Here is a 23,316-nt window from a genome sequence, read left to right on the forward strand (position 1 = left end):
ATCCAGCTATAAAGTTAAACATTAGGCCTACAAAGAGCATAATGGACTGTAGGTAGTGGTGGAACATATTAACATAATTAGTGTGACACTCATTTCAAAACCTCTGCCTCAAATGTTTGGTCTAAGTTTGCACAGGCTCTATATTATGGTAATGATTATGATGCTGACTTAATGACTATGGTGCTGACTATGGCGATGACTATATTAATGGTTATGGTGGTGCTTTGACATGATGCTGACCAGTGACCTGCATGATACTGACCATAATACGACATAATACTAATCTGGGAACCCATGGATTGGCAAAAAAAGAGGAAAAATCACACCCGTGTGAAGTGAGTGGTGCAACCCTGTGTGGGGGTCCCCGGAAGTTCCAGACCCACATGTCCAGCCAGTGTGTCGGCCCGGTTCCGGCGAGCCGTCCCACGTCCGAAACGGTAGAGAAATGAGAGAGTTACCATGTGGGGGTCTCCGGAACATCCAGATCCAGACCCCCAGGGGGCCGGGCCGATTGCGGCGAGCCGCCCCACGTCCGAAACGGTTGAGAAATGACAGAGTTACCGTGTGGGGTTCCCTCTATGTACTGTATACCATATATCATACTGTACTGTCTCCCATGTACCCTCTACTGTACTGTACTGTACTGGCACACCCAAAATCATATATACAGTTAATATGTGTTTGTGTGTGTCTTAGGTTGCGCACAGGTGGTGAAAAACAACCATGCTATTTTCGTGCTCATACACAGGCACCCAGGCAGCCACACACATAGCTCCGTAAGGGAGTGGTTGCACCACTCAAAAACTGTGCCCTCTGCTGTTTGTTCGCAGCTCGGAATATGTTCTGTTCTTGAGAGAATAAGACGATACTTTACATGATACTGACATCTATGGTGCTTCCATGTCATCTATGGTGCTGTGTATGTGTTCAACAATGATACTGTTATCAACATCATGATTGACATCAAAGGCCACACTCGGGTCTAACAGCACTAATGCGTGTCTGTTTGCATCTGTCTGCTAAATAACTCAATAACTATTTTGAGGAGGGCTTTTCCAGTGCTGTGGTTAGATAAAAACAGAATGATTGGCTTTTTTTCTTTAACAAAAGGAATACAAAATATATAGCCCTTGATCTAGTTATCTATAATATCAATCATGCATATCGTTGATCAATTTGTGTCATTTAAGCAGCAGATCTACTTCCCAGTACTTGGCACACATGCATTTAGTGTGGAAGATGGCAGACGAGAAACCAGAAGAGCTACTGTTTGGAGAGGTGGAGAAGAAGAGAGTATCAGGTAGACAGATAAGACACAGAGTTAACATATGTTACAGTTCAACCAATGTTGTTGCTGCTACAATGTTGAGCAGCAAACTCCAAAGACTGTTGTGTAGGCTACTGTAAGATGTAGGCCCTACAAATATAATTGAATTTGAATTATGAAAACAATTTTGTAATCAACCTTTAATTATTAAAGTTGTTTGTAGTCTGTGACAAGGTGAAAGAAGACATAGCCCACAAATGAGGTATTTTTTTTTAAACACGAACCTATATAGTGGTAAGAATGGCTATGTTGACAGGCCTAAGCAATACTACTGCCTTGTGGTCAGAGTTAGGCATTGCACACAGTGTATGACACTGACAGCACCCATTGAAACCAACACTGCTAACACACAATCATTTAATATTACTTGACATACATTTTACATTATGTTTGAACAGAACCAGAAATGTTTAGTTTGTCAAATTGTGATATTTATACATGATGAAGTAGCGCTTTCATAACACTTATGTGCATATATGCTATGCAATATATACATAGGCCTACATACTGTACCATTGTTTCTCAACCGATGGTCCACGGACTACTAGTGGTCCATGGCATAATAGGCCTGCAGGTGGTCCATGAGACTACTAGTGGTCCATGGCATAATAGGCCTGCAGGTGGTCCATGGACTACTAGTGGTCCATGGCATAATAGGCCTGTAGGTGGTCCATGGACTACTAGTGGTCCATGTCATAATAGGCCTGCAGGTGGTCCATGGACTACTAGTGGTCCATGGCATAATAGGCCTGCAGGTGGTCCATGGACTACTAGTGGTCCATGGCATAATAGGCCTGCAGGTGGTCCATGAGACTACTAGTGGTCCATGGCATAATAGGCCTGCAGGTGGTCCATGGACTACTAGTGGTCCATGGCATAATAGGCCTGTAGGTGGTCCATGGACTACTAGTGGTCCATGGCATAATAGGCCTGCAGGTGGTCCATGGACTACTAGTGGTCCATGGCATAATAGGCCTGCAGGTGGTCCATGGACTACTAGTGGTCCATGGCATAATAGGCCTGCAGGTGGTCCACGGACTACTAGTGGTCCATGGCATAATAGGCCTGCAGGTGGTCCACGGACTACTAGTGGTCCATGGCATAATAGGCCTGCAGGTGGTCCACGGACTACTAGTGGTCCATGGCATAATAGGCCTGCAGGTGGTCCATGGACTACTAGTGGTCCATGGCATAATAGGCCTGCAGGTGGTCCATGAGACTACTAGTGGTCCATGGCATAATAGGCCTGCAGGTGGTCCATGGACTACTAGTGGTCCATGGCATAATAGGCCTGCAGGTGGTCCATGGACTACTAGTGGTCCATGGCATAATAGGCCTGCAGGTGGTCCATGAGAAAATGTTTTAAAATATAAATAAAATGTCTTTGTTAGATCTATGTATTAAAATAATGTTTAAATAATACAGTATTTCAAAAGTCCATCAAATGTAAGAAAATATTTGAATTGATAGCTAATAAAAAAGAATCATGACTGTTAAGGGATTGATTTAATTCATTGCACGATACTAGGTGCAACAAATTATATCAAGCCACGGCATTATTTAACTGAAATATACGAGTGGTCCGGAGCCAAAAGATATATATCTTTTGAGAACCACTGATCTATTCCTATCCCACGGTTACTTTATCCATCCTCCCATTAAACTCAGGTTAACTGATACAGTAATGATAGAGCAGACATGGGCACATTTCCTAATAATGATGACTCAATCAGGTAAACTGGTAGACTGCACCCTTCTTGAGAACTCCCTTTTCTGTGGAATTTCTTAACCTCAGACTTCCCAATAAATGATAACATTTATGCACTTCCACGTCTGCCAAAAGTAGTGCATTGTTCTGTGGAAGAAAATACAAAATCTTCACTTTGCTACAATACTAAATGCATGGTCAGGGACCACATGCAACACCTTCTTGACGGACCACCAGTGGTCCACGGACCACCTGTTGAAAACCCCTGATGTAAACAAACGCATTTACAACTAAACGTTGCTCTCAAGAATGTTTTTTGAAGCGAGAAATAGACTATGCAGTAATCAAAAATGTATTTGATCAACCGTGTTGCGCTGGGCACAACACTTATGGAATACTTTCAGTACCGTAAGCAAGGAAATACCTCATTTTGATGTTACTTTTGGGTCAATGTATTAATTTATATATTAAGTAGCCGTGTGATAAGCGGGATAAACATGTCGTCTCTGTGTTTAATCATCTTGTCAGGATTTTATTTCTCGATAATGACCTGTTTATTATACCTCACATAATCAATCTGGGTTTTCAACAGGTGTTCCGTGGACAACTGGTGGTCCGTGATGGTATTGCATGTGGTTCCCTACCATTGATTGATTGATTGATTGATAATTTTATTAGACAATAAGATGCAAACAGTACAGGGTACAGTCAAGCACAGCATTGGTCCAAAAGGACAGCACCGAAGAAAGACCTTGCGGTCTTGTTTCCATTCGGGTCCCATGCATTCATTCACAATGACAACAGTGACAACAAACAATAAGTTTCTCAAACACATTAAATCTACATGTACAGGTTGGAATAGAAATACATTAATAAAACATAAAGGGGGGGGGGGGGGGGGGGGGTGTCAATCACCTTCTCTCCCTTTGACCTGAAGACAGTGACAGGTGAGTAAAGTACCTGTTTAGTAGGACGTAGGAAACTGAAGATATTGTATTTCCTTCCACGGAACAGTGCACTAAACTGCACGGTTCTGTGGAAGTGTTTATCTCCCCAAATATGTTTTTATTGGCGTCAGGCGATGATTCAGCAACAGGACTAGGCATAGCAGGCACAAGCAGGCCCTTCTGCAGCGTGTGTGATGAAATTTAATTTATACCCACTGTCAACTGATCAGTAGGTCAAAGCAAACAGGGTTTCCTTATTTCGCCTGCAGGCATGCCAGTTCTGTGGGGGTGGCCCCACCCTGCATGCTATAAATTATATGCTGCACAGCCCCTGCACTTAATAATACTCAAACATGTCTTTTAATTACTACAATAGAATTTGAAAGAAAAGAAAAGAAAAGAAAAGAAAAGAAAAAATGTTTCATATATTTCCGTCAACTAATGTCTGGGCTTGATTTTTTTTACGTAGTATCGTACAATGAATTAGTGAACAAGACAACATCTTAACTAGAACATTAGGGCCCTAAAAAAACATGTGGCTAAAACATTAATTTTGAGTATGTAGTGGAATTTGGAAAGAAAAAATATAGATGTAATTTTTTGCTGTTTCTGTTCTGTTTCCTTGGTCCGAATTATATAGAAAAATGTGTTAATGTGTTTATGTATGTTGTTTACTTCAAGAGTTATGGTATTTTCGATTATCTCCATTGTTGGGATTGGGGATAGGTGTAAGAAAGGGTTAAAAAGGAACCCCATGGGCCATGGGACATTTTAACCCATTTTGACCTGAGATCAGATTCTAAAAATGTCTTCTACATCCTGACAATTTTCTGAAAAAGCTATGTTTCTATGTCAGTCGTCAGTTTTCAAAAATAGCAGACCTACAAGCTTGTAGCGCGCCACTCGGTGGCGAGCTATGAGCTTGTAGATCTGCTATTTTTCAATAGCTAAAGCATAACATAATGCTAACACCAAAAGGGGTTCCCGCCCAAAATGGGTTTTAAAGGGTCCTAAAAAAACATGTCATTTGGGTGCTGGCAGAGCTGGCCTCCTCTACTATAATTAGCCCATAGGCCTATATCCCCATGAAAAATCGAGTGTGTAGGAGCCAATTGTCAATGTTTTATGTTTAAGTAAATTCATGATAAAGATTAAGATTTAGTTTGGCTAAAAAAGGTTAAAAAGCTATGCTGGTGATTGAATTGCTTTTCATGAGTGATGTGTGTCTAAAAAGGTCTAGCTGACCTGACCTGAGTCTGAGTAAAACCTTTTTAAGAAAAGTTATTTTTGTCTTATCATCACCAACCTTAATCCAGTCGGACCAATGCTATGTCTAACCAATGCTATGTCTAACCAAAGGATGCCTCCCGTCTACTCCACCAAGGGGTACATTTTTAAGAACATTTAGACGGAGTGCCACTACAGAGTGCATTGTGCACAAAGTGCTTTTGATTGATTGATTGATTGATTGATTGATTGATTGAATGAATAGTTTATTATTGGACAGAAATGTAAAAACAGCAGCAGAGTACAGTTTTGTATTTGCCGAAAAGGGATAGCAAAAAGTCCTTGCGTTCCTGTTTCCATTCATGCCCGGCACCTTTGTGCACGGCCGCCCAGTGCGTGAGACTCTTGGCTGCCGTGCGCAAGGCGCTTCATGGTCGGAATATTGGTAGGTCGGAATTATGGGTTTCAAATGAGAGTATCTGGTCTGTGGACCAGTCTCTGGACCAGAGAGTCACTGGTCTGTGGACCAGTCTCTGGACCAGAGAGTCACTGGTCTGTGGACCAGTCTCTGGACCAGAGAGTATCTGGTCTGTGGACCAGTCTCTGGACCAGAGAGTATCTGGTCTGTGGACCAGTCTCTGGACCAGAGAGTCACTGGTCTGTGGACCAGTCTCTGGACCAGAGAGTATCTGGTCTGTGGACCAGTCTCTGGACCAGAGAGTATCTGGTCTGTGGACCAGTCTCTGGACCAGAGAGTATCTGGTCTGTGGACTAGTCTCTGGACCAGAGATTATCTGGTCTGTGGACCAGTCTCTGGACCAGAGAGTATCTGGTCTGTGGACCAGTCTCTGGACCAGAGAGTATCTGGTCTGTGGACCAGTCTCTGGACCAGAGAGTATCTGGTCTGTGGACCAGCCTCTGGACCAGAGAGTATCTGGTCTGTGGACTAGTCTCTGGACCAGAGAGTATCTGGTCTTTGGACTAGTCTCTGGACCAGAGAGTATCTGGTCTGTGAGTCCAACGACCAGTCTGTTCCTTATCATTTCACTGTGCAGTGCTCCGTACTCACAGTACTCTGCTAAGCAATGCAAAGCAGTAATGAAACAGTCCGCCTTCTCACCTTTTTAGTGATTTCTTCGGTAGAATTTTGCACGTTCAAAAATGACATTCCTTCTCACCACGAAATGTCCATCCAGCTTCGTTTTCAAGGTGTGGTAGTCACTTTCCTTCTCGTCTGTCAAATTCAGTGACGTTAGTACATCCTCAGCGGCGTCTCCCATCGTGTAAATCAGTGTATTCACTTAGTTTTCCTCGGGTTGCAATACGAACCCTGATGCAAGCCAGAATCGTTCGAAACAGCTAATCCATTCTTCATATCAGGCTTTGTCAAGGGGCCAGTGAGGCTATTCAACGTTGAAGCACTGGGCCCTAGTGGTAGGAGGAGGGACTACAGGCGGACCCGTGGATTCATGACCGGGAAACCCCGTGCAGCTGGGCTTTAACATTGAGCGCTCGGTTGCACTTCCGCATTTGACCACCAAAATTTGGTGGTCAAATGCGGAAGTAGACGTTCTGAGACGGTACTTCCGGCAGTCTTCCGGGTGCTTCAAAACGCCACTGAGCAACTTCCACTGACATGAATAGCTGGGGGGGGCGGAGCTTCGCGCCAGTTCAGTCTCTATCCTTTTATATACTCTATGGGCTTTGTAGGCGGCGGGGAAACAGGAAACCGCTAAAGTGCTACATCCGCTTGTTAGCACGGTCTCCCGCCCGTACTGCTAGTAAATAATTTGACGTGAATTATCTCCTGTTACCATGAACGGGTCATACATCCGACTCTTTGCTATCGTAATACATACCGTTTCTGACACTATAGTAGCACTATGAACATTAATAAGTATGAATGGTAACACTATGAACATTAAGTATGAATGACACAGACTTCTTTAGCTGAGCCAGGATATTTATTCAGCATCTTCCAGATATCTGGTCACCCAATAACAACTGGCCACTTACTTATACTTACTGTTAAATACATTATGATATGACATACTATTTGGCCTCCGCTATAGGCCTGATAGATATTGTTTTTGGTACAGCCTGTCGGTTATGGTTGAGCTTGTCCTTGTAGCAGTTAGTATAACTATGATCCCTGTGCTCGGGGGCTATCTAACTATCGTACCATCGACCTGAGTGTCATTTTATTCAAGTTTTAGTAATTAAACAGTGATGACATGATGTTTGACTTAACTTAACTTTGAGTGCTATTTTAAAATTAGATTCAGCTGCAGTTTTTAACATAATTAGTTGAGTTTATTAGTGAGAAATGATAGGCAAGCAGACTATGTATTACACTCCTCAATTGCCTAAATCGTTGAAAACGTTTAAAAACGTTTAAATCGTGCAAAAAACGTTCTATTCTCCACTCCGATTGGCCAGCAATTCGGAACTCTTTTATGTGCTTTGCCCTCATCTGATTGGACAATAGGCCTATACACCGGTGACATACCCAACTCAGTGAAAATTTGCATATAGGCAAACAGACCTTTGCTATTGTCACTATTGTTGTTGCATTTTCCATTCATTTTCCAATCAAAAGCTGGGTTCAAAACGCAGAGGTAAAGTGAGTGACGTCAGAGCAATGTGGTCATATATAAGCTATATATGATACACATTCACATATATGCACATATATGAACCTGAATATGGCATATATGCGGCATATATTCTGCATATACTTGCCATATATTGGCATATATGTTAATATATTTCCTTTCCGTGTGTGTGTGTGTGTGTGTGTGTGTGTGTGTGTGTGTGTGTGTGTGTGTGTGTGTGTGTGTGTGTGTGTGTGTGTGTGTGTGTGTGTGTGTGTGTGTGTGTGTGTGTGTGTGTGTGTGTGTGTGTGTGTGTGTGTGTGTGTGTGTGTGTGTGTGTGTGTGTGTGTGTGTGTGTGTGTGTGTGTGTGTGTGTGTGTGTGTGTGTGTGTGTGTGTGTGTGTGTGTGTGAGAGACGCAACTTGGCCTGTCATTGGCCATGAGTCAGATTTGTCCAAACATCACGCAAATTGGTACACAGTCTCTCTATAACCATTAAACGAAACGGGTCTTTCAGAATTTTCAGACTCCATCCTGATTGGCCATCTCTTATTCACCTGGTGCAACTCTTTCACTCATTTTGTTAAATGCTATATTATTCAAAAGGTGGGTTATCATTCAGCATCATATGCTATAGCTATAATTTTCTTTTACAGTTTAAGGAAAAATATTATATTTATATTATATTATATTATATAGCCTATATATATTAGTCTCCCTGAAACCCTCGACCCGCACCCTCCGCTCATCAAATACATACTGCCTCAACCCCGTCACGGCCAACCTGCGCACCATGGGTGACAGGGCCTTCTGCACAGCTGCCCCTGAACTGTGGAATGCTCTCCCCCCACACCTGAGAGTGCCACAGTCAATCGACTGCTTCAAGAGAGGACTAAAGACCTACCTTTTTAATAAGGCCTTCCCCCAAACCCACTGATTTTATTCTCTGACCTCGTGTTCATTAACTGTTGTTTTTTATTTCCTGCTTTTAATCATGTAATTTTGTAATTTTTTCTGCTTTTACCTATTGTTTCATATATTATGCCTACTGTAGCACTTTGAGATTCTGAGGAATGTAAAGTGCATTATAAATAAAATCCATTATTATTATTATTATTATTATTATTATTATATATATCCACAAATATGTTAATCATATGTGGCACATATAAAACGCATCAGGACACTGAAGTCTCACTCTTGCCTTGTCTTGAAACTTGGCAGCTCTGGATGAACTATGATTGCGTTTTCTGTTTGGGTTTAATGCTGTAAGCTAGTTCAGGCCAGGGATGGATTAACCCCTACGAGGGTCCTCATTTATATTTATATATATATATATATATATATATATATATATATATATCTCTCTCTCTCTCGTGTGGTCCAGTTTGCCCGAAGGGCCCCTGAGAGCCATGAAGGCCCCACCAGCCCAATGGCTAATTTAATTTCAACATCCTGCCTGAACAACTCATCCTGCCTGAACAACTTAAAGTGAAATCACTGTAATGTAACCTCTTCTGCCATTAATAGTTTTCAGCTGGGTCTGGGTTACTCCTGGAGTAGTCTTGTGTAGCCAGACAACTCTTGGTGGAACATAACACAATCAAGTAGGTAGGCTACATGCACTTTCCTAAACGTATATTCACCGACAAAATATGTTAATATGCTAGAATTTAAAACGCCACAAGAAGACACACAGACAATAACAGAGCTTTGTTGTTTCATTAATTCATCAAAACTTCACAGAATCTTTTGGCTTTTCTGAACAACTTCTTCTTTAAAACAAATATATTGCTTTTTATTATTCATTGTCGTTAATGGTTTATAGTTAATGCAATATCAGATATTCTTTATTCTCCTCAGTTTTTGACATTGGAATGAATGAGGCGCCGGTGTCTCTCACTGGACGAACGTCGCCACCTAGTGGCCAATATGTTTATTTATTATTTTGTCACCAATGTTCTCAATCTATTCTACACTATTGCGTCGCCAGTGCAGTAACGACGGAAATGCTGTGGGGAAAACTGATTTCTGCTTATATATTCTAATATTAAAATATTGAGGTCATTTTACTGTTACAGCAAAGGAAGTGATGACTATTGCAGAGCAACCACAAGGCAATAAGGCAAGGCAATTATAGAAGTATATATTTGTAGTCTCTAAATGTTTTGATGAATTGAACAAGGTGGACCCTCTTGTAAACAAGTGTAATGCTTAATTGGGTCGTCCACTCAGTTAAGTCTTTGTATTGAGTTTGTGCTTGAAATGTACTGTAATTCTGCAAACTGTTAATAAATATTTCAATCAATCAAAAAATACTCCCCCCCATATGATCTATGAATTAAAACATGAGGAGAATGGAGTCATGGAGACACTCCTCTGCATGCAATACAGAGTCGAAGCTCTGTTTCCATGTCAGCAAGTTAGACCAGTCCTGTAGGCTATAAGGCTTACAAAACAGCCTTAAAACTTGGTAAGGCTTTGAGTTTAAATAAATGCTGAGATGAATGTCTGTTTCAATTTACAAAATGTGATACGCATAAATTAGCTCCTCCTTAATCGAACATGTATAACCTTACAGCACACAGCTTATTGACAAAGAAATGATGTTGCACTGTTTGCACGGAAAACCATGGTGGGGTGGGGTTGGAAATGGGAACTGATCAAAATTCTCCACAGTGACTGCATGGTAACTGCCTAACTGGTAAGACCACCAAAACAGAAACACACACTGCAGTGCACCTCAGCCTAGAGTGGTACAGACATGCACTGTACCACAAAACTGTAACTCTGTTAAATGCAATTGCAAATATGTCTCAAACAGATCTAAATACTCAACACCTGGGCAGTCAGCTTTTCAAGAAGATGAATGTGGAACAACAAAAATAATCATCTGCAGCCACCTCAGTGGTGTTTGTCTGGAATGGATGTACTTGAATCAATATCATTTGATGTACAGTAAAGCCATATGGTATATCAAATCTTTGGTTTTCAATATCTCAAAACTGCTCCTTATAATATGCTCATGAAAAAAATAATAACTAGAACTGCACTCTGTCGAGTGCCTACTTGCTTGTGCGCAAGCAGAGCGCGCAAGTACTGTCGACCGCTACAAACTTTCAAATCTCAGCTTCTCTTTGAAAGAATGATTGAAATATTGAATTATTAGGTTTAGCTATTTGCTACGTACCTACTTTTTGCACGTAAAAAAGTAGTATTATGAAGTATATCGTAATAAAGATGTGGATTAAAGGACCCAATGCCTTCGATGGTGACGTATATCTCGATCAGTGTCGGGTGGATTACAGGAAATGCCTCTATGTATATGTATATGTAATTTGTAAGTTGATTAGTGGTATACTGTGGTTACTTTTGATGCGTATGCACCGTCCCAGCATATGACGTCGGGGTATAACTGGCGTCATATGCTAGCTCTCAATGATGACTAGCTCTCAATGATGACGTAATAAAGATGTGGATTAAAGGTCCCAATGCCAGAGTGTAATTGGTTTTCGATGGTGACGGAATGACGATATGTTTTAGTGTCGGGAGGATTAGAGGTAATGCTCCTATGTATACATGTATGTAGTCTGGCACCACTGCCGTATCAGGCACAAGTAGTCATTACGTAATTTGCTGGGACAGTGCATACGCATCGTCCTGGGCGAAACTAGTACTTGCGCGCTCTGCTTGCGCAAGTAATAATCAATGAATTAGGGCTATCATTTGACTGTTTTCTGCTGATCGTACAGTTTAAGAACACATGGGCAGACTGTTCAAAGTACATTTTATTGACTATCCACTGGATAGTATCCAGTTCTCCTAAGTGAATAGGCTTTTTCATGATTACTTACAATTATTGTCATGTGTTTTGCTTGCTCCCTTACATACCAACGGTTAAAATATCCCACTACTAAGTCCATATGGGCTTGGTGTGTTGAGAGGCGAGGTCATTAGCCAATGTTAAGGGGCCGAGAAATCTTACTTTGGTTCTGGTGGTCCACAGATGTCTCCACAGCTATTGGCTGACCCCCAACACAGGTGCATCTCCAGGGATCTTCTAGACTGTCACATCCCATCTCATCACTAGCTGCTTGTTCCATATGTTTCTAAGGCAGGTGTCCTAACCCTCTGTTACCCTCACTCCCCGGAAACACATCCTGTCCCATGCAGATGGGGGCATTCGCTAGAGGAAGAGGCTATTTTAAGGCTGTTCGTGTGTGGAGATAATGTTTTTTTTTAAATATATTTAAGGAGCAAAATATGGGTTGTCTTAATTCATGGGCATTTGCAATATGTTAATAGGGTTTCACTGTTTATCTTTCAAAAGCATTCTTGTACTAACACAATTGTTATGCTTGTCTTAAATGATTAATTTATGCTAAGCCTAGGAGAAATTAAATGTGATGATTGTATTTCCATTAAGCTGTGTATTTCTTCATAGAAAAAGTCATCTTGAAGCACCAGGGTCAATTGATGCACAATCCTGTTCATATGCATTCCTACAACTGCTAGAACACATTCAGCCACAGAGGGCTATTTTAATTAGGCACTAGAATATTGCAATTGTTTTGCTTAAACAATAATAATTAATAATCCACCTGGGTGACGGCAGACTGCTGGACGAGCGCTGGCACTTTGGCATGGGGGGTCAGATCATATGTAATGAATTTCTGTACTGGTCATATTACTCATATATGGAGCGTGTCTTGAGTGTACAGGGTTTGATGAGGTCAGATCAACATATGGAATGTCAGAACACCTGAACAGGTCAGCTGAGCTCCATATATGGAGATCTAAGGGTTTGAGGTCAGATGTAGATTTGCTAGCCGGCTCCGTATATGCAGATCTATGTAGGTGATGATCCAGTCTTCTCTATGTATGGTTATCCAGGGTTACATTAGGTCAGTGTCGTGATCTTCATATATGGAGATGCCACATATGGTGGCGTGACGTGTCACGAGGTGTGATGTCATGGAGATCTAAGGGTCTCCATGATGTCACGTGATGTCATGAGCTGTCACAAGGCGTGACCACATAGGCTATGTAGACGTGATGTCATGAGGCTTGACCATATATGGAGGTGCGGGACGGACGGACGGACGGACGGACGGACGGACGGACGGACGGACGGGAGATGCAGGTTTTCATAGTAAATGTGACCACCCCCCAACCAAAGGTTAAAGAGAGATTTTTTAACATTGAATTAAAGCATTTTCATTCAGTTTACTTGAAGACAATACTCCTCTGTTTCTGTTTTATACAGTGTTTGCCAGGGACCATTCTGTACCCTCTCACCCTCCTGGTATCTGTTCGCTTGTTTTTGTGTGGTTCTTAACTCTGGCTGATGGATTGAAAGGCTGGTAAGCCCTGAACAAAAATGGATTTCTGTTCAGGACTGAGATGGTTTATTGAGTGGTATTTTCTACCTGCTGGCCAGCTGTCAATACAGCAAAAGCTGGAAGACTACCTTTGATTTCCACAATTAGTGCATTCAACCTGTTAGTAAGGAGAAGGTCGTGTGTGTGTGTGTGTGTGTGTGTGTGTGTGTGTGTGTGTGTGTGTGTGTGTGTGTGTGTGTGTGTGTGTGTGTGTGTGTGTGTGTGTGTGTGTGTGTGTGTGTCACTGTGTGTGTCACTGTGTGTGTGTGTGTCACATGGAGGCATGCTTTCATCTGTCGCTGTGCTGACGCTGTGCATCACATCGCAACAATGAAAGGGACCTTTCAGGGCAAGGTCATAGTCTGCAGAGAGAGCATCTGCCCATGGTGAAGGAATTAACTGAAAACCTGTTTCAGTGTGCACTGCTGTTCTTGTTGTCTATATGGTCTCATGTTGAGACCATATAGACAAAGCAAACCTTTGTTTATGGTCAGTTCTCATGGAGTCACATGCTGTGTGTGTGTGTGTGTGTGTGTGTGTGTGTGGGGGGGGGGGGGGGGTGCGTGCGTGCGTGCGTGCGTGCGTGCGTGCGTGCGTGCGTGTTTTATTTGACTATGTTTTTTATTGATTGATTGATTGATTTTTATTTCAGATTGGAGGATGCAGTGAAACAGAAAACCAAAGGCAGAGAATAGACAGGAGTCGGATTCTAACTCGTTCCTGTCAGTCTACTGTAAACTACCAATAAAAAGGCAAAAAGCCCCCAAAAATATCTTTGAAAAAGAGTGAGACTCCACAGTTCTCAAGAACAGCATCTCAAGAACTGTCTGACCTATCTGTGACCCGGTGCGATGTCAGTCGGAAGTCAGGCCAGAACCGCTGATCCGACCGCGGCACTATGCTCATATATGGGCTTATGGAGATCCCTGATGTCAAACTGATGTCATAGACTAGCCTGTAACTACTATGGTTGTGTGGGTACCACATTAGGTACTCTTGACAACAGGTACAATGACAACGGGTACTGAATAACTGGGTGAAGCATGCTTTCCCGTTCCCGACTTGCATCCAGTCACATAAAAAACATAAACTAGAAAAAGTGCCCTTCTGGGCACAGGTCTCCACCAGGAGGATAGGACTGTGTGAGATTTTTGGCAAAATGTTTAGGAGTAATATAAACATGTTTTTTTGTTTTTTGCAACAGTTTTCTTCATTTTGTTGAGGAAATGCAGAGTGCCTGGTGACGCCAATTGGATGATTTGAGGCATTTTGTTCTAAAAATGTGTTTTGCAAAAATCAACCTGTTGGTGGCGCTATAACAGTTCAATGTGAAAAGGGTGGGATATATTCCTCAGCCTAGTAAGAAAATGTGTGAAAGATTTCACGTAAATTGCATGCTGCGTTCATGATTTGAGGCTTTTGTTCAAAACGGGGCAATCTTGCAAACTGTGAAAGCCAATTATAGCCAATTAGGATGGAATATGAAATATCGGACAGATCCGACTTGAGCACATGACCATAGAGATACTGTGTAACGATTTGTGAGATTTTTGGACAGAATCTGGAGGAGTAATATCAAAAATGTGTTTTACAAAAGTCGGCCTCCTGGTGGCGCTATAAAAGGCAGATGCGGAAAATGCAGGTCAAAGATTTGTCCTTGGCCTCTAGGGAGTGTGCATGCAACGTTTCACGCAGATCGGTGCAGTTTTAGGTAAAAAATGTGAAAAGCTGCCTCATGGTGGCGCTATAACAGGCCGTTCTGGAAAATGTGGGGCAGAGGTTCATCATTGGCATCCAGGGAGTGTGTGTGCAAAGTTTGGCATCGACCGGGTTAACGGTGCCGGAGATTAGCTGGTAACGGACGGACGGAAGGACGGACGGACACACGGACGGAGTGCAAAACATACTCTCTCCCCATGCCTTCGACCTGGTGGAGACAAATATGGAGATACAAGCGATAGTTTAGATGTTATAGGAGGGGTTACAGGTGGCAGAGATGTGTCACTGGGGTCATCAAGAGGGCACCTGATATCACAGATGTTTTATTTAAAGTGCTGTCTAGATTTATTTTCCCCTGGAAAGGTGGAGGCGGTCTCAGCTGCCACAGTACTGATATTTGCTGCAGACTGTAGGGGAGGCTTGAGCTCTCTCTGTAATAGATTTTAGGTGGTAAGAAATCAAAACCATTTGTCAACATCAACAGCTGTGCTGGCAGTGAAAGCGCACTACCTCCTGACTCACAGGATTTGAGTTATGAGTCGTTTCCTCTTTCAAGGAAGAAGATAAAAAAATGAAAACAGACTTTTTCTTTTTTACTTCTCCTCTGGTCTCCCTTTGTTCACTAGCCCCCTTACTTTCTCTCTCCTCCTCCTCATCACTCTTTTAAGACTTGTAATCACTCATCTCTGCTAAATAAAAGCATATAGTAAGACAGACATGGTGAAAATGTACTTTTTCTTCCTACATCAGAATCAGAGTTGCTATAGCCTATATTCAAACTCTTACTATATATCACAGTCTTTTCTTCTTTTAGATCACTTTCCTTGTGAAGTAATCCCAATGTAATGAACGTGTGCTTCTGTTTAAAAGCGCAGCATAAAGTGCACTGTGACTATGGGCTCCATCTCGCGCCAGGAGCCCTAGATCCTTCATTTTGGGATTTAGTATTGTGTAAGAGGCGTTCCCAAGTAAACAATACCTACCTATACTGTAAATCCTTAAAACACCTCCGCTACCCTATAGTGGGGTTGGCAAAATGGCCTTTCTGTGTGGAATTTGCATGTTCTCCCTGTGTCCACTACGTATACCCTCACAAAAAACATGCAGTAATACTGGTCTCTATACTGCCTCCCCCTGGTCAGCCGTTGGCACCTGATGGAGGGGAAAGGAACTGGTTGGAATGTGTTCCTTCAACGTGCTACAGTTGGAGGCCATCGATATTGTCCTTTTCTTTTTGCTGAGGTTTGCGTGATCTGCGCAAAAGGACAGTTAACCCATTTTGGGCGGGAACCCCTTTTGGTGTTTTAAACATTGTTATAATTTAGCTATTGAAAAATAGCAGATCTACAAGCTCATAGCGCGCCACCGAGTGGCGCGCTACGAGCTTGTAGATCTGCTATTTTTGAAAAATCGTGAAAATATTTATTTCAGAAAACTGGAGGTTTTAGAAGATTTTTTAAAAATGTTGAGGTCAGGCCTAAATGGGTCAAATGATAAGGGACAATATCGGTGGCACCCAACTGTACGTCCTATAGGGAAACTCCCCCCTGTCAAGTGATAAGAAGCGCCCTGCTCACTCCTCATGCATTGAGGGAAGCATGAGCTCAGTTTGAGGCTCTCTCCAGGTTGGCAGAGAGGGAGTACCACACAGGATTACAGTTTAGGAAATAGGAAATAGGCACTGGGTGAAGAAAATGGGTTACAAAATTGTGGGATAAAAAAGTTTAAAAAAAAAGAATCAGCTCTTTCAGTACTGAGAAGATGCTACTGTTATGTTTCCAGAGGTTTAAAGGCAGTACATATTGCTGCTTGCTTACAGTATGTCACATCATCTTCTGGCTTTGCAAACGTTGTGTCCTCGATCTGGACTTTGTGCTAGAGCCCCTCACGGGACTGTTTTCTTAAGTCCCACTCCCGCAGGATTTCTGACCATTACCGGCCGCTCCGGCGATGTGTATTTTTGACCGCCCACAGCAAAGTTTAAACTGCCTGCTCCCACGAGATTTGCATTGTGTCCTGCAGGAACCCAATGCGAATGACTCACCAACACTTATAGAGCATAGGGAATAGCCATAAACTATATGGATCCAGAGATACTGTAGTGTGTAGAATTTACACATACATATACAGTATGCTGTGAGAAACACTGCATTGAATTAATCCTTCTGGTTAGTGCTAAATCCCAAGACCGGCAGGTTATTTTTGACTGCATGTTCCTGCCCGCAACAAATGAATAACCGCTCACGCCTGCATGTGATATTTGCATTGGGTCTCGTGGGACCCACTACATACCATTCTTAAAGCAGGGCTCTATACCTATTGTACTATACCAATTTGTAGTATTGCGGTTCTAATGCCGAATAAATGGAAGTATTACAAAAGTACCATTGCCCTCGTCATTCTATGAAAGGATGGTTACAAAAAACCCTCAACACTATCAAATCTCAGAATGCAGATTTACTATTTGGAATAGAGGCATCATCAGGGCACGGGCCGGCCTAGCGGTCTGGGCACAGAGGCTGGAAAGCCTGACAGCGTGTTGCGGGTTTGACTCCTGATCCCGGCGACCCCATCTCTCTCCCCATTTACCCGTCAACCTACTTTCAATCTATCAATAAAGTCAGAAAAAGCCCCAGAAATATCTTTAAAAAAAGGAATAGAGGCATCAGAAGCTCATGTGCAGTACATTTCAATGAAGCACAATATTTCCTCTCTCAATGTGTGGTAATTTAACATGTAAAAGGTCCTATAGTCATGGTGGAGATATTAACTCCCAGCTACTTAGAAGGGAAGCCTTTTAGATCTACCCACTTTATTTAGACCTTATCGCCAAAAGGTCTAAATAAAGACTCTTGTAGATCATCATTTCTTGCTATTCATCATACGAGTGTAGGGCTTAATATGTCAGAAATGTCAGAAAAATACATGCAGTGTGTGCCTGCATGCGCACCTGTGGGGATCTCAGCTTTGTCCAATGTATGATGGATGGGGCTCCAAGGAAAACTGTTTTTTAACGTTCTGTTTATTAAAGTTTAGATGCACTGCTCTACCTTTAAATTAGTTATAACCTCTAGGAGACTTGAGTTTTTTTATGATTAATATATGGCCTATAGGCATATTATTCATGTCCTCCTAGGTCATTTGAAAGGTACGGTAAATATGTATTGCCTCCAAAGGGGACATTTGTCTTGGGCAAAGTGCTTCACAGACTTAAAAAGTATACAGTATACAAAATATTACAATAAAGATTATGCTACACATATAGAACAATATGTGCATGAGGGCAGGGTAATATATGAAAGCAGTACACCAATCAAAACTCCACAATTTTCATCACGTTAGATTTTTGGATATGTATCTTGAATTAACATCACTTCAAACTATATACACAGTTAGAAGTATTGTGACTGAGTTTCATAGTGTGCGTTCAGTCATTTTGTTAGCTATTATAAAACTTGCCAATATCCCATTTTAGTGGGAATCTTCCTATACCGTATTCACTTATTACACATTGATCCGTAAAGAGCTCTTTAATGTGCCGTTCAATAACGGTGTTAATAATAGGTCAACCTTTATACATCAATTTGACTTTGTATGTAATAATTATCTATGCAATCACTTTAACTAACTACATTATTTACTCATTAAATACCAGGCTGCAGATTGATGATTGAGGCTTTTTTATTTCAAGGAGCAAACTTGATTATCATATGCTGAACACAATTGGTTATTGGCACTATGGCACTGGCAATGTGGTCTGAACCTTGGTCTTACATGATGAGTTGCAGGCTCAGGGAATGGGGATTGATCCTACTATACACCTGTATGGATCAGAACAGCAACAGTGGGACGGGAGCAAATATTCCCACAACAAATGGGTTGCAATTGATTCAGTGAATGAGCACAGAAGTCTTATTGATTTGTTTGAGCCGCTATAGCATTCAGTTTGAAGGAGATACTCCTTTCACCAAAACGTTATCCTGTCTGAAGTTGGCCTGAAGCAGGATTTCTCAGGATTTTCTCCTAGAAACCAGACAAATCTGCCACAGGAAAAGAAAATTCCCTGGGGAGATTGGTCTGGCACTTTGAATTATATTTTGCTCACCCCAAACTTGTGGGTGACCAATCTATTCAAAGTGAGACATTTTTGCTGTGACGTTGGGATCTGTTTGTAATCGCCCCTTGGAAATAAATCTTCCACACCGAAGTTCCAGACTAATGTCTACGCACTGTACGCATAGTGATATTAGTCTGGCCATGCCAGGCTAGGATTTCTCATTTTCCTTTGTGTAACTAGGAAAATGTTCTGCTAAACAGTGTGAGGTTTTATCAGAACGTTGTGTTGCACCTCTGGGTATGGACTGCACCTCTTAAACCAGCCTTATACTAGTTCAGTCAGACAACTCAAGAAGGATGTAATATATATTTATTGAATATAGATGAGCAATACAGTATATTTATTAAGGTTTGGCGATGTATTGGATCTGCTTTTTAGGTACTTAGATCAAGCGCATCAGTCCCGACCATAGGGACTCTGAATCCCCCGTACCTAAACAGTAGATCCAAAACGACAGGTGGTAGCTGGGGTGGAGGTGGGTGCGCAGAAGGTTGGTATACAGCGGCACGCTGATACAGTAGCAGCAAGCAAGTTGTATACTGCAGCGCGCAGGTATACGGTAGCAGCAGCGAGCAAGCAAGCAGAAGGAGGAATGTAAACCTCCGGTTAAAGTAGCCGGTATGAAGATGGAGTGAGTGTGTGATTGGCTGAGTGAATCATGTGAATGGGAGCGTGATGCTGAGGCGGTACTGAGGTTCCCTGACTGAACTTGCTCTGCGCATGTCTACGACAGGCGCAAAAAGCTCATTAAACATTGATTTTTCTTTTATTTTTATGCCCCTTCAACGTCAAGTTTCTTGTGATGAAAATGTCAGCCAAGCTTTAGGAATGCACAGGGTCTTTTCTCCTGAACATCCCAGGCACATAACAAAACATTAAAAAACATTTTCTTACTTTTATAATCCCATCGTCGTTGCTGTTCAAATTCCCTGTGGGTGCCAAGAGGAATGTAAATTCTGCTGTCCTGTCAATGCGAAATGGTGTCTTACGTGGTGATATTGAGCTAGCGTGAAGCAAGCTCGCTGGCTGTGATACCACAGGAGAGTAGGAAGGGAGGGGGGAGACGCAAGTGGAGGAGGGCATGGGAGCAAGTAGCAACCCATGCTGAGGCGAAGAGACAGCATAGAAGCAAAGCCAGCATGATGGGTTGCAGAGTGAGCAGGCAGGAAGGGAATGAAATGGAAGAACAGAGCGACGGACAGGAGGAGAGAGAAGATCGATGAGTGGAGAAGAGGAAGAAGAGGAGAACAGGAATCAAAGATGCGCAGGACGTGGTCATGATGCTAATCCACTGAAGTCCCTCAGGAACCATGCTAATGTCACTGTCGGCCCACACGAGAGCAAAGTCTCACTGCTCTTCACTGAAAATCCATACAAAAACTAAGAAAACATATTATACCATTTTCTGCAAACAATATATACTATATATATATATATATATATATATATATAATATATATAATATATACTACTATCAAATATTATTCTTTGTTGGATGTTTTGTTTTGTATGTCAGCACACACTTTGTATTCCCAAGCGATTTCTTTTTAGCTTTGCTAGTGGCAGGGCTCTAAGGGTGGCCACCCTCTGTCAAGTCTGTCCGTTCACCACTTTAGTCCCAAATTAATTGATGCATCTTTGTATCTTTGACAATGAATAATTGGAGACTGTATCTGCCCGTGTGAACGCAGCATAATAATCATAATCAGATCAGATCATAGGCAGATTCCCTGGTAGGGGGAACTCGCCTGCTAGAGCACATACCACTGGGGTCGAGTCTGACCAGAGGCCCTTTGCTGTCTATCTCCTGCCATTTCCCGTCTCTCTCCACTGTCACTATCTAATAAATAAAGGATTGAAAATGTCCCCCAAAAAACTACAAAAACAACAAAAGTATCAATGATTAAAGGACTTATGGCTCAGCAGGATTTGGAAAAAAACTTGCATTCATCTTCAGTAGACACGAGTACCGTCTTTACAAATCTCCCTAAAACAAATCGATCGGACATAGCTACTGTTGATTCAGAACGCTGTTGCGAGTTCTTTCTAATACAAAGAAAGTGGATCATATCACATCAGTTCTCAGATCTTTACTCTGGTTTCCTCTCTGTCAAATAATTGATTTCCTATCATTCTGATGAGCACCAACAATCAGAGGCAACCTTGTACAGTATACATTTCATCCCACCAGGCTTCAACCATCCACACACGTTTCTGTCAAACAACTCAAAATTGTAATACTTCAGTACTCTACATGCTTACATCACCCCATGGACAAGCATATGTTGGGCAAACAAAGAGAGTACTCAAACAACAAATCTCAGAACATTACGAAAATAAAAAAGTAAATGCATTTTGGACCTTGTATCTCTCCTCCAGTCAGAGGGGGCAATGCAATCTACAATAACTACTCTCAACACAATAATGAGACCATGGTCGTCTAAATGATGATTTCGGTTTCAAATGCTTTGTCCGAACAAGTTTAACAATACAGAAACATAATGTATATCAACAGAACCTGACACTTCAAAAAAAATTGGCTTTCACCTGTCATTGTCAAGGAAATATGTATAGTCTATATGGGACCTTATGAAGTTAAAATGTGTAAATGTTTAGGTAAACATTTACGGATGGTAAACATTTACGGATGTCATTTACGGATGATAAACATTTACGGATATTAATGTTTATAAATGCTTTATAACAGGTCGTTATTGTAAAGTGTTACCAAACTTTGTCCTGAATTCAATGTTGAAACATATAACTTTGGTTTAGCACCACAAACAGAATACTGGGAAGGCACATCCTTTCAAAGATATAAAGATTACAAACTCTTCAAAGAAATACCTTTCAAAGAAAAAACAACAAAGAAAAAAGAAAATGGAAAAATAGCATGTCATTATAAATCACTTCAAACATTCGACCACCACAACAAAACAGTAAAGCCTACCTTATTTTTTGTAAATTCAGTTCAGTTAAATCCTAGACCAGGACTATCATGGACCTAACTTATTTTTTACTACAACAGGGTGTGTCCGTATCGTCTGTCCAAGATCATGTCACTAACTATAGTATGTACTGTACATACAATGTGCATAATAAAGCCTGAAATGCATGGTGAAGTAAAGGTTAAACTCATGAAGAGCGTGAAAGTTGGTCAGTATAGTTTCGTGAATGTCTTGGTTACTGTGACATACTAGCGTAATGTCTCCTTGCACTACGGAAACAGGAGATGGGCTCCTCCTGACCTATGGGAACAGGAGATGGGCTCCTCCTGACCTATGGGCCACATGGCTCGGCTCGGGGCCTATGGTTCCCAATTGCTACTTACTTTACTTAGTTCCACCAACATAGTTCTTGTGAAGCTGTTTAGTTTCCTTGTGTACTCATACATAATGTTTGTGTACAGATTATGTCTGTGCTGCCCCAGATGTGTCGATTAAGTTATCTTTTTAGTTACGGTAACAGTACACAAGAGCCTGGGCTGCCGACAGGCATCTAGCACGTGATGGGATTCTTCAGCCATTAGACTCACTCGTCCAAGAATATTATTATTGATTTTGATCTTGAGCTACGGCCTATTGAATGTGCACACTGCACAACGGCAAACAGCAGTGGGAGCTAGAAGCTATTGTTCAGGACTAATGACATCATTTTGCGAGGATACCTACTCCCTGCAGAGGAGGGCCGTAAATATATTTATCTATCCCTTTCACAGGCGAGCTGTAGTGGGGAGAGTAGATTACCTGTCCAGATTATGCCCAATGATTAATGTTTGTTTCGGCAACATGCGATAATGCCCATTTGATTTAATGACTAAAACAAATCTGTTACAATTTGTAGGTGTGGGGGTGAGTAATAAAATGTCACCATCAAAAAAGTCTTAATTTCCAAACCATAGATTAAAAAACTGATAACGTTAAACTCAATTTATACTCCATAGTACAACAGTGTATCTATCTAAATAATCTATTATTTTCGGCAAGCGACACCATAGTATGGAGTATAATTTTGGCTCCAGGCAGGGTGCATACCTTGAATCAAGGACGTTTCTATAACTACAGTCACGCTCTTGGTTGGTACGTGTAATGAGGCCAGGATTTGTTTATTCACATGCTAGATCTCCTCTGAGTGTTGCTGAGTAATGCTTAATTGTGTTTTTGTTTTTTGGCGAGGGACGACAAAGTATAAATCAGGTTTAAATGATGTTCACAACCTTCTGGAATTTAGACTGAATTTAGACTGGTTGCACTGTGACCCAAACGCAGTCGAGTCGATTCATATAAAGTCAACAGT

This window comes from Electrona antarctica (genome assembly GCF_951216825.1).
Source record: "Electrona antarctica genome assembly, chromosome: 10".
Taxonomy (NCBI): domain Eukaryota; kingdom Metazoa; phylum Chordata; class Actinopteri; order Myctophiformes; family Myctophidae; genus Electrona; species Electrona antarctica.